The sequence below is a fragment of the Primulina huaijiensis genome, chromosome 18 (genome assembly GCF_012295235.1).
Source record: "Primulina huaijiensis isolate GDHJ02 chromosome 18, ASM1229523v2, whole genome shotgun sequence".
Taxonomy (NCBI): Eukaryota; Viridiplantae; Streptophyta; class Magnoliopsida; order Lamiales; family Gesneriaceae; genus Primulina; species Primulina huaijiensis.
In genome coordinates this window covers 16,364,769-16,374,372 of record NC_133323.1, presented here as the reverse complement: position 1 = coordinate 16,374,372, position 9,604 = coordinate 16,364,769, and the positions used below count along the sequence as shown (strand labels likewise).

Below are 9,604 nucleotides of genomic sequence, written 5' to 3'. Positions count from 1 at the left end.
ACTTAGGTAAATTCGTTAGTAACAAAACTGCAAGTTTTGTTATCATCAAAATCAAGATTGCGAACATTAAATGTTTCAACACACTACATTATGTATATGAATTGTGATCATGATCATTAATAAATTGAATTGATTCATAAAATTTTGTTAGTTTTTATTATTATTTGGATAAAAATAACGTAATTATATTAAATATTTAATTTGTAAAGATAATATATAGATTTTTTAATTTTAAAAGTGGATTAGATATTGTAGGTATAAGTAAATTGTATAGAAATACTATTTATCAAAATGGATATTATATTTTCATAAAAATCTATTGATATCACAAACTCATACCACTAAGGGTCTCAACCGTTATATGTAATATAGATAATATTCTCGAGACAACAACTTAACCACACCCTTATATATCACGCAAAACTCATATGAAACAGTCTTACGGGTTAATTATGTGAGACAAATCTCTAACTCGACCCGATATATGAAAAAAATCAATTTTTGTGTAAAAAAAAAAATTTTACTGCAGTTGTCACACAAATATATATTAGTGGGACTGACTTGTAAGAAACCTATTACATCATATTTTATGAAATAATCATAATTCCATTTATATTTTATACATGGTTATATTGTTGGACCAGCAAATCATTAACTATAAAACTTAATCAATTTTGTTTTAAAGAAATAATGCCGAATAAACAAAGTAATTATTAATTTAAGAATTTCAACAGAAAAATATTAAATAAAATATTAACAAATAATTATTAATTAAATAAAGAAATGAAAAGAAAAGAAAATAATGAGAATACAACGTGGTCGGCAGGATTCGAACCTGCGCGGGCAGAGCCCACATGATTTCTAGTCATGCCCGATAACCACTCCGGCACGACCACCTTATGAATCATAGCTATTACATATTATTATTTAGTCCAATGTCAAACACATGTGCATGGAAAAAAATCGGTTAATTACTTGGGTTCGGGGATAGGCAAGTCTATTTTACCTTGCCAAACATGGTCATATTTGATAAGGGTGGTGTCAAAATCAGATACGATCCACCAATCCGATACAATTCAACTCGAAAAAAACCAGGTTTGGGTTTGAGGTTTTCGGGTTCTGTCAGATCAGGTTGGACCCGATAGCTGACCCGAAAAAAATGATCGGGTTGGGTTGACCCGAAAATTTTAAAATTTTTTTTTTAAAAAAATTAATAAATATTGACTATATTTTTGTATATTGTATGTCTGAAAAAATATTTATTATATATTTATATCATAAATTTTCGTAATTTAATATTTATTTTGAATAATTTTTATTTTTTAATCATTGTTTATTTAATTTAGTAAATATATTTTATTTTTCTACTATTAAACTTTCAAATTTAAATCATATATATGAGAGAGATTTTGTTATTATGTGTTTAAATTAAAATATTATTTTGTTTGAATTTTATTTAAAAAAATTTAAAAAAAATTCGAAATTGGGTTAATCAGGTTGCTTTGGGTTCGGGTTGAGTGTTTTCGGATTGGCTCGAGTTCGGGTTGGGTTTGGGTTGGACAATTTTTGAATAGTACTATTGATCCACCCAATCCAATCCACCCGGCCCAACCGAATTGACACCCTTATACTATTTGAATTAAGTATGAATTGAAGTTTTTGGAATACCAGAGAAAAATGTTAGGAATTTGTTAAAACATGTGTAACGCCCCGAAAATTTAAAGGTCCACGCGAACCACATGCATACAAATTATTTAAATTCTATTGTATTTTAATTAAATATTTTAATTGCATGAATTAATTATGTTGTGCATATTTGCATGTTTAAAATATACTTTTCTACATGGTTGCATTAAAATGTATTTTTAAAGGTTATTCGAGTTGCGATCGAGGAACGGAGACCGAGAGCTGAAAAAATAGAAAATATTTTATTAAATAATTATTTTTAATTGTTTAAAATATGGTTGATGGTTTTTCTTATTTTTGAAAATAAAGGGTTTTTGAAGTGATTTTTATACGTCAGGACATAAATTTTATCGGTGTTGGTTTTTCAACAAAAATACGAACTTTTTTGCAACCCGGATAATAAATGCACAAACTTATTTTTAACAAAACTATTTTAATATTTTAACTAAATATTTATTAAGACTAATGGACCTAAATTATGAGCTTAATAGGCCTAAGCTTAATTAAGGATTTTGTAAATATATAATATTGTAATCACCCCAAACCCTTAAACACAAAGTTCACGCCACTTTTCATAATTTTGGCACCCCAAAACTCTTCAAAGCTACGGCACACACACACTTCCAACGCACTTTTCAGATTTTGCTCACACAACAATTCACCTCAAATAAGACACGACCCACACCTTCAATATTGTTGGAAGAAAAGTTGTTTAATTCAAGGAAGATTTCTAGTCAAGATTGTCGTCGCCATTCTTCACAATCGTCAACGATTTTTCGTGCGTAAAATACGCAAAAGCACGTCTTAATATCCTTTTTCTCATCTTTTCCACAATATTATGTGTTTGATACATGATTGCATGAAAAACATGATGCAACTTTTATATTTTCGTTTTTATGGCTATACATGCACAAAACTAGTATTTTCATCTATTAAAACTCCTCATAATGATGCACAAAGGGGCTGCCATAGTAGGGGTACCTGAAGGGATGTTTTTCAACATGTTTAAAGGTCCCTAGGTGTATGTTTAAAGGCTGAAAAAATCGGGTAGGAATAAAAACGAAAATAGACTCCTTAAGGGAAAGGACTCTTTGACTAGGAGTCTTTGAGGGTCACGGCTGCTAGCTGCGGTTAGGGAGGATCCACTAGACTTAATTGGGCTGCATAGGATTGATGGGTAGAGGCTGGACATGGTGGTTAAGGGCTGGAGGCGAAGCTAGCCTAGGTTCGAATCATATTAGGACTAAGACTCTTGTGCAGAAAAATTCAGTAGCTTCCTAGGCATGTTCAAGGGACTTAATGGGCTGGAATTTGATTGTATATGGGTTAGTTAGGTGTTATTAAGCTTTGGTCCAAGTTTGGTAAGTTTTGGTTAAGTTTCGAGTCCATATGAGTCAAAACCATAGTGTACGTCTAAGTTTAAAAACAAATCGATGAATTTAACGAAAAGCATAGTTTTAAGCTTAATAAAATTATATAAAATTATATTTAAGCTCAAATAATTATTAAAAGTCTAAGTTTTTAATTTGAGAATTTTATATTAAGGTTTGATTTAATTCGAGATTAAAACGTAGTAAAAGGCTATATTTAAAGAATAAATTAAAAGTCCTCGATTTAAGCTAAATAAAAATATGAAAAAATTCATGTAGGCTTAAATAATTATTTGGGTCATGTTAGTGTCAATGAAATTAAAAAAATGTCAAAAGGGGAAATTTTACGTCCAGGAGTAAAACGGTCATTTTACACCTAAAAATTAGTAAACGTCATGGTAGTGCTCTAAATGTTGTTTTTATGATATTATGATTATTTTTAAATGTTTATGAAATGTTCATGATTAAATTATGATTTTTAAATGTCTATGGGATTTTTGATGATTTAAGGAAAACATTTAAAAGACATGTTCCATGCTTGGTTTCAAAAACAAAATTATATGCTATGCATGATTTTTATAAAGTAATGAGAATGTAAAAGTTGAAGGAAGTGAAGTAATTGTGACTAATTCGATAATGTTGGAGATATCGTGAGGGTGACGGTCCCATTTGGAGCCCGACGACCGTATTTCCATTATTACGAATATGAGGATACGAGGTAACGGTATGAGGTAACGGTAAGAATGAAAATATCGTGAGAGGAAAAGGCCCCAGAGGGAGCCCATTTATGAGAAAAGGCCCCAGAGAGAGCCCCGACGATCGTATTCTATTCGAAAGAGGATAGGCCAGGGCCCAGTTGATCGGTGAGAGTGTTGCTGGTGTCCCCCTCTGCCCAGTACTGCGGTTTCATGTAGATGGATCCATCGATTTTTTGAGGTTTGAGGAAAGTCACAATTAACGATCTGAATGCAACAAAGGAAAAGGAAAAAATGTTATGATCATGATAAAAGGTTTTATGTTATGTTTTGAGGAAAAAGAAAAATGTAAGGTGTAAGTTATGCATGTCATGAAAATGTTTATGAAAATGTTTACGAAAATGTTCATATTTAAAGTTTATGCATCTTCATGAAAATGTTATTTTAAGTACAAATATTTTTCACTGTTGTATGTGATTTTATACGTATTACTTGTTATAAAGATTATGGTGTGTTGAGTCTTTAGACTCACTAGGTGAGATGAATGCAGGTAATGATGATGTTAATATTACTGGGGGTCTTGATGGTTGATTTTGCTGGACTGTCGGTGCACACAACCCGAGGACCAGTGCTTCTACTTTTCCGCATTTACGATTTATGATTCATGATTTACGTTAAAAGATTTTAAGACTATTTATTTATGTTTATGAGAGATTTTTGAGAGGTTTAGTATTTGCTATACTTTTCAAACTTATTGCTTTTTAGGTTTGGTAAAACATTCGACGATTTCATTTTTATGGCTACTTCACTTGATTTTTAAAATACTAGTTGGTTGATGTTTATTTAATAAAAATATTTTCATGTGGGAAATGTATATGGCCGAAAATTGAGTGTTTTAAAAAAATAAAAATTAAAAAATTTCTAGTACTTTTTAAGCAATAAAAAGAGCAGATGTTTCAGTTGGTATCAGAGCAATGGTTCTGTATAGGGTTGTGCCACCATCAGTGCCGGGAAGCTCAGTCGTCATGCCTCAATATGTAAGTTTTACATGTTTTATATGATATATATGTTGTTACCTCCATAATTACATGAATTATATGTTTATGTCACATGCCTAATTGCTTTATGAGGATATATGATTTATATGCTTTAGAATTTTTATACGTGATACGATATGAAATAAAAAATTATTTGATTTCAACGCATGTTGGCTTCGTGGTGGAATTGGACAATGTTGATTTTTGGGTTTTAGTATTAATGTTCTACTCTTCGGGCGATAAGTTAATCGTGAATATTATGAATGCTTTTGGGACATGTAGATTTTTTAAGAATATATTTATGATTCGTGGTTACTAGTTGAATTAATTTTGGGAATTAGAAATAAGGAATAATGATTCGAAGACTGCGATGACTTGGGAAGTAAGAAAATGTATAAATTGGGATTTTAAGTTTGATGAAAGATAAGATTGGTTATAGTAATTGATATTGGGGTAAATAAGTTTAAAATTTTCGAAATTATGTTATGGGAAACTTGTAGAAAAAAATTAAGAATGCCAAAAACTTATGAGTTAATTGTAGGATTTTCGAAATTAAGGACCAAATGAGATAATATTTGAGGAAATTAAGAATTAATTTTGTAATTATTAAGGAATTTGGAGACTAGTTTAGCGATAAGTAAGAATTGAATGGGTTTAATGATAGAGATTTTTGATGATTTGGGCTTAAAAGAATATTTAGAACCTTAGGATACTTAAGTTATAACGTTATAAGGGATGTTAATCAAGGGTTTTAAGGATAAATCGATATTAGGCTTGAAAATTTAAACGTTAGCGGATGCGTTTGGGATTTTAAGATTGAAATATGATAAGTTGATGAATATTTTGGGTATAAAATAAGGAAAGTAATATACGATAAGCGTGGTCATCCATATTTTTATTTTGGAAATTTTAAGAAAAGTTGAAATTCTATTTTATAATAGTAACAACACGAAGTCATTATGGGTCTTTTTAAGTTGCGAATTGCAAAATAAGGATTTAGAAGAAAAACTTATTTGGGATCAAGGAGACGTAAGGACATTCTAGAACTTAAGTTTGATTAGAGTAGCGCAGCGGATGCGTGGACTTTTGGGATACTAGAACTAAGTCTAAACGTTGGGTTATTAAGGATAAGCGAATTTCGAGGACGAAATTCAATTTGAGGGAGGAAGTTTGTAACGCCTCGAAAATTTAAAGGTCCACGCGAACCACATGCATACAAATTATTTAAATTCTCTTGTATTTTAATTGAATATTTTAATTGCATGAATTAATTATGTTGTGCATATTTGCATGTTTAAAATATAATTTTCTACATGGTTGCATTAAAATGTATTTTAAAAGGTTATTCGAGTTGCAATCGAGGAATGGAGACCGATGACTAAAAAAATAGAAAATATTTTATTAAATAATTATTTTTAATTATTTAAAATATGATTGATGGTTTTTCTTATTTTTGAAAATAAGGAGTTTTTGATGTGATTTTTATATGCCGGGACATAAATTTTATCGGTGTTGGTTTTTCAACAAAAATACGAACTTTTTGGCAACTCGGCTAATAAAAGCACAAACTTATTTTTAACAAAACTATTTTAATATTTTAACTAAATCCTAATTAAAACTAATGGGCCTAAATTATGAGCTTAATAGGCCTAAGCTTAATTAAGGATTTTGTTAATATATAATATTGTAATCACCCCAAACCCTTGAACACAAAGTTCACACCACTTTTCATAATTTTGGCACCCCAAAACTCTTCAAAGCTACGACACACACACACTTCCAACGCACTTATCAGATTTTGATCAAGCAACAATTCTCTTCAAATAAGACACGACCCAGACCTTCAATATTGTTGGAAGAAAAGTTGTTTAATTCAAGAAAGATTTCTAGCTAAGGTTGTCGTCGCCGTTCTTCGCAATCGTCAACGATTTTTCGTGCGTAAAATACGCAAAGACACGCCTTAATATCCTTTTTCTCATCTTTCCCACCATATTATGTGTTTGAAACATGATTGCATGAAAAACATGATGCAACTTTTATATTTTCGTTTTTATGGCTATACATGCACAAAACTAGTGTTTTCATCTTTTAAAAATCCTCATAATGATGCACAAAGGGGCTGCCATGGTAGGGGTACTTGTAGGGACGTTTTTTCACGTGTTTAAGGGTCCTTAGGTGTATGTTTAAAGGCTGAAAAAAATCAGGTAGGAATAAAAACGAAAATAGACTCATTAAGGGAAAGGACTCTTCGACTAGGAGTCTTTGAGGGTCACGGCTGCTAGCTGCTGTTAGGAAGGATACACTAGACTTAATTGGGCTGCATAGGAGGGATGGGTAGAGGCTGGACATGGTGGTTAAGGGCTGGAGGCGAAGCTAGCCTAGGTTCGAATCATATTAGGACTAGGACTCTTGTGCAGAAAAATTCAGTAGCTTCCTAGGCATGTTCAAGGGACTTAATGGGCTGGAATTTCGTTGTATATGGGTTAGTTAGGTGTTATTAAGCTTTGGTCTAAGTTTGGTAAGTTTTGGTTAAGTTTCGAGTCCATACGAGTCAAAACCAGGGTGTACGTCTAAGTTTAAAAACAAATCGATGAATTTAACGAAAAGAATAGTTTTAAGCTTAATAAAATTATGTAAAATTATATTTAAGCTCAAATAATTATTAAAAGTCTAATTTTTTAATTTGGGAATTTTATATTAAATTTTGGTTTAATTCGGGATTAAAACGCAGTAATAGGCTATACTTAAAGAATAAATTAAAAGTCCTCGATTTAAGCTAAATAAAAATATGAAAAAATTCATGTAGGCTTAAATAATTATTTGGGACATGTTAGTGTCAATGAAATTAAGAAAATATCAAAAACGGGAAATTTTACATCCAGGGGTAAAACGATCATTTTACACCTAAAAATTAGTAAACGTCATGGCAGTGCTCTAAATGCTGTTATTATGATATTATGATTATTTTTATATGTTTATGAAATGTTCATGATTAAATTATGATTTTTAACTGTCTATGGGATTTTTTATGATTTAAGGAAAACATTTAAAAGACATGTTGCATACTTGGTTTCAAAAACAAAATTATATGCTATGCATGATTTTTATAAAGTAATGAGAATGTAAATGTTGAAGGAAGTGAAATAATTGTGACTAATTCGATAATGTTGGAGATATCGTGAGGGTGATGATCCTAGTGGGAGCCCGACGATCGTATTTCCATTATTACGAATAAGAGGATATGAGGTAACGTATGAGGTAATGGTAAGAATGGGAATATCGTGAGAGAAAAAGACCCCTGAGTGAGCCCATTTATGGTAAAAGCCCTAGAGGCAGCCCCGACGTTCGTATTCTATTCGAAAGAGGATAGGCCAGGACCCAGTTGACCGGTGAGAGTGTTGCTGGTGTCCCCCGCCGCCCGGTACTGCGGTTTCATGTAGATGGATCCATCGACTTTTTGAGGTTTGAGGAAAGTCACAATTAACGATCTGAATTCAACAAAGGAAAAGGAAAAAGAAAAAATGTTATGATCATGATAAAAGGTTTTATGTTATTTTTGAGGAAAAAGAAAAAGTTAAGGTTTAAGTTATGCATTTCATGAAAATGTTTATGAAAATGTTTACGAAAATGTTCATATTTAAAGTTTATGCATCTTCATGAAAATGTTATTTTAAGTACAAGTATTTTTTACTGTTGCATGTGTTTTTATACGTATTACTTGTCATAAAGATTATGGTGTGTTGAGTCTTTAGACTCACTAGGTGTGATGGATGCAGGTAATGATGATGTTAATATTACTGGGGTCTTGATGGTTGATTTTGCTGGACTGTCGGTGCACACAACCCGAGGACCATCGCTTCTACTTTTCCGCATTTATGATTTATGATTAATGATTTACGTTAAAAGATTTTAAGACTATTTATTTATGTTTATGAGAGATTTTTGAGAGGTTTAGTATGAGCTATATTTTTCAAACTTATTGCTTTTTAGGTTTGGTAAAACATTCGACGATTTCATTTTTATGGCTACTTCACTTGATTTTTAAAATACTAGTTGGTTGATGTTTATTTAAGGGGTAAAAATATTTTCATGTGGGAAATGTATATGGCCGAAAATTGAGTGTTTTAAAAAAAATAAAAATAAAAAAAAAATTCTTGTACTTTTTAAGCAATAAAAAGTGCAGACATTTCAACATGTGTGCTGGAACATATTATGTTCGCAATCTTGATTTTGATGTTAACAAAATTTTTTATTGTATTTCTAACATATTTACTCATGTGTGAAGTTGCAAACAAAAGAAGCAAACTGAAACTAAATTTAGCCAAACTGAATTTCTGATAAGCTTAAGTATTTTGATGATATCTCTCAGTCGGATGATTCAAATGACAATCCTTTAACTTGACTGATCAGAAAACTCAATTTGGAACAAGTCGTATTTCACGTCAGTTGAGCAAAATCGAATGTTATCAATGTCTAACTGATCGCTGAATTACCGACCTGATTGCACGAAAACAACAATCAGTTTGGTATGAGCAGTTGCCGTATTTTGGTCATATCTCTTAGCTAATTTATTGAAATGAAGCGATTCGGTATTTGTTGGAAAGTTAAAACGATGATCCACAAATCATATTTAGAAGTCAAAGTCTGAATCGAATCTAAGATACTGAAAAATGACGATGAATGTAGTGGCTCTGCACAAACTGATTGATTACAGCACACCAGCTAAAACCAAACCAGCTGAACTGAACCAAACCAGTTGAACTAGACCAGATCAGTTGAAATTGAACTGAGCCAAACCAGTTGAACTGAACCAGAC

General features: G+C 31.3%; 1 non-coding gene across 1 annotated transcript; it reads right to left on the bottom strand.

Annotated features, from left to right (window-relative positions):
- Positions 1–814: 814 nt before the first annotated feature.
- Positions 815–896, bottom strand: TRNAS-AGA (transfer RNA serine (anticodon AGA)). Its single transcript has one exon. It is a non-coding gene; the product is annotated as a tRNA-Ser (tRNA).
- Positions 897–9,604: the final 8,708 nt, after the last annotated feature.